Source organism: Octopus sinensis, linkage group LG2 (assembly GCF_006345805.1).
Source record: "Octopus sinensis linkage group LG2, ASM634580v1, whole genome shotgun sequence".
In the NCBI taxonomy this organism is placed as follows: domain Eukaryota; kingdom Metazoa; phylum Mollusca; class Cephalopoda; order Octopoda; family Octopodidae; genus Octopus; species Octopus sinensis.
In genome coordinates, this window is record NC_042998.1 from 50,823,428 (window position 1) to 50,825,927 (window position 2,500).

At 35.9% G+C, this 2,500-nt stretch overlaps 1 protein-coding gene across 6 annotated transcripts in view; it reads right to left on the minus strand.

Annotated features, from left to right (window-relative positions):
* Nucleotides 1-2,500, minus strand: part of LOC115232355 (tubulin polyglutamylase ttll6-like) — a 497,092-nt gene that overhangs the window by 64,825 nt on the left and 429,767 nt on the right. The window lies entirely within an intron of this gene.

Below are 2,500 nucleotides of genomic sequence, written 5' to 3' on the forward strand. Positions count from 1 at the left end.
GCCAGATTTGGCCTTTCAGGCTTACCCTGCAATGTTATTCTAAAAGTCCTTTCTACTATAGGCACAAGGCCTGAAGTTTTGGTGGAGGGGGCTAATCAATTACATCAACCCAGTGCTCCACTGGTACTTATCTAATCGATCCTGAAAGAATGAAAGGCAAGGTCAACCATGGGAGAATTTGAACTCAGAATGTAAAGACAGACAAAATGCCACTAAGCATTTTGTCCAGAGTGCTAATGAGTCTGCCAGCTCGCCACCTTAAAAAAATAATTGCTGCAGGCATTCTGAAAATAAACATGATTAATTCAAAACAACGTGAATTAATAAGCATTACATTTGGCAGAGTAATCTGAATGCTAAAGAAATAAACTAAAAACAAGTATAAAAATATAAAAATAACCCTTCAGAAAAAGAGATTTTTTTTTTGTTTTTTGCTTATTTTGCACACATATTCGTGCAAGCATTTCTTGCCATTTAAGGTTCAATATATGTGTAGTTTAAGGCGGTGAGCTGGCAGAAACATTAGCACACCAGGCAAAATGCTTAGCGGCATTTCGTCTGTCCTTACGTTCTGAGTTCAAATTCTGCCGAGGATGACTTTGCCTTTCATCCTTTCGGGGTTGATAAATTAAGTACCAATTATGCACTGGGGTCAATGTAATTGACTTAATCCCTTTGTCTGTCCTTGTTTGTCCCCTCTATGTTTAGCCCCTTGTGGGCAATAAAGAAATAAGAAATGTTAGCATGCCAAGCAAAATACTTAGCGGTATTTTGTCTTTCTTTACATTATGAGTTCAACTCTGCCAAGTTCGACTTTGCCTTTCATCCTTTTGGGGGTCGATAAATTAAGTACCAGTTGCATACTGGGATCGATCTAATCGACTGGACCCAGCCCCAAAATTCTGGGCTTTGTGCCTAGAGTAGAAAAGAATATATATGCAGTTCAACTGTTTAGTACCCATCACTTTTAAAGCACTGAAAAACTATAGCCTTACTCTAAGTATCTTTTAAGTATCCTTTATTCTTTAACCCTTTGGCATTCAGATATTACTTAATCAAATGCAATGCTTATTTATTCACATTGTTTTGAATTAATCATGCATTATCTCATAGCTTTGAGAGTTCAATGATGTGATTGTTTATTTTCAGAATGATATTGTAGAATAGGTGAGAAACTGGATGTGGCTAGTTTCACTATAAAACAGATACAATATTTGGGCTGGATGTGGCTGGTTTAAATACTACAGGTTAAAGTATACATAAGCATGTGCTTTTTAAATGTATTTAAAGTAAAAGGAAAGTCACATGGGAAATTCGCCTAAAAACAATGAATCTAGTTAAAATTTTTCTCAACAAAATTCTCATAAATATATCGAAAAATTCAAATGTATCCACGTTCCAGCTTCTAAAAATTAAACTGGAAAATTTTGGTCATGATTTGAGCCATATACATACAATACAAAAGATGTACTAATTTTTCTGTCTAATTTTTCACTTGAATCATTTCCTTGATGGTAACATAGTTGGTTTGTAAGATCTATTTCATAAACAGGGAATTAAGGAAAATTTTACATGAGTCACACAACCTACAGTTTCTACTGAATTAGTTGTATTTCTTTCATAAACTGTAAATGAATAGAACATGCTGATCTGATCCTAGAATAGAATCAGATTTTCAGCTCATCTTCACTTTATTACTCTGTCTTTTAACTTCTTAAATTTACAGAGTTCTTCTGATTGTGCTCAGCTACAAGCTCCTACCCCCTCTCTCTTTCGGAGAGGCACAAGCACCTACACGCACGGCAGTAACTTCCGCCTGCCGAATTCAATCACAAAGCTTCGGTTGGCTCGGGGCTATAGCAGAAGACACCTACCCAAAGTGCCACGCAGTGGGACTGAACCCGAAACCATGTAGCTAAGAAGCAAGCTCCCTAACCAACGCCTCACTTTAACTTCTACTAGCAGTATCACCTGGCGTTGCTTGGGTTGTTTCGATCCTTTAGAAATGGAATTTTTGAAAAGTAGAAAATTTTGCATTATGTAGTTTGTTATTCTCTTTAAGTGAACATTTTTCTGGTTGAAATACACCAAAAAATGGCGACACAGCAGAAAAATAATCGTAAAAAATAGGGATTTTCATAGAAAATAAGCACCTTTTTGATGTAAATAATTTTTGGTGTTAACATGGTCCAATTTGAATTTTATCTTCTACGGAATGAAGAGCAAGCCTTCTTCAAGCAATTTTGGTCAACTTGCACCACAGGGTCTCAGAGGAGAGAGTGTTAGTTGAAGGCTACCAAACCTGCCATACACAGACAACTTCAGCTTTACATACAGAGAGATTTGCTATGAAAGGTTTTTTTGTGTGTGTGTAATAGGTATTTTAAACACTATTTTGTAAGTTGCTGACATCATAAGAATTTATAAGCTTGTAAGAGAACATAAAACAATTCTTTTATGGAATAGTGTAGCTTGAAGCACTTAGGGTAAAGGATAAAGA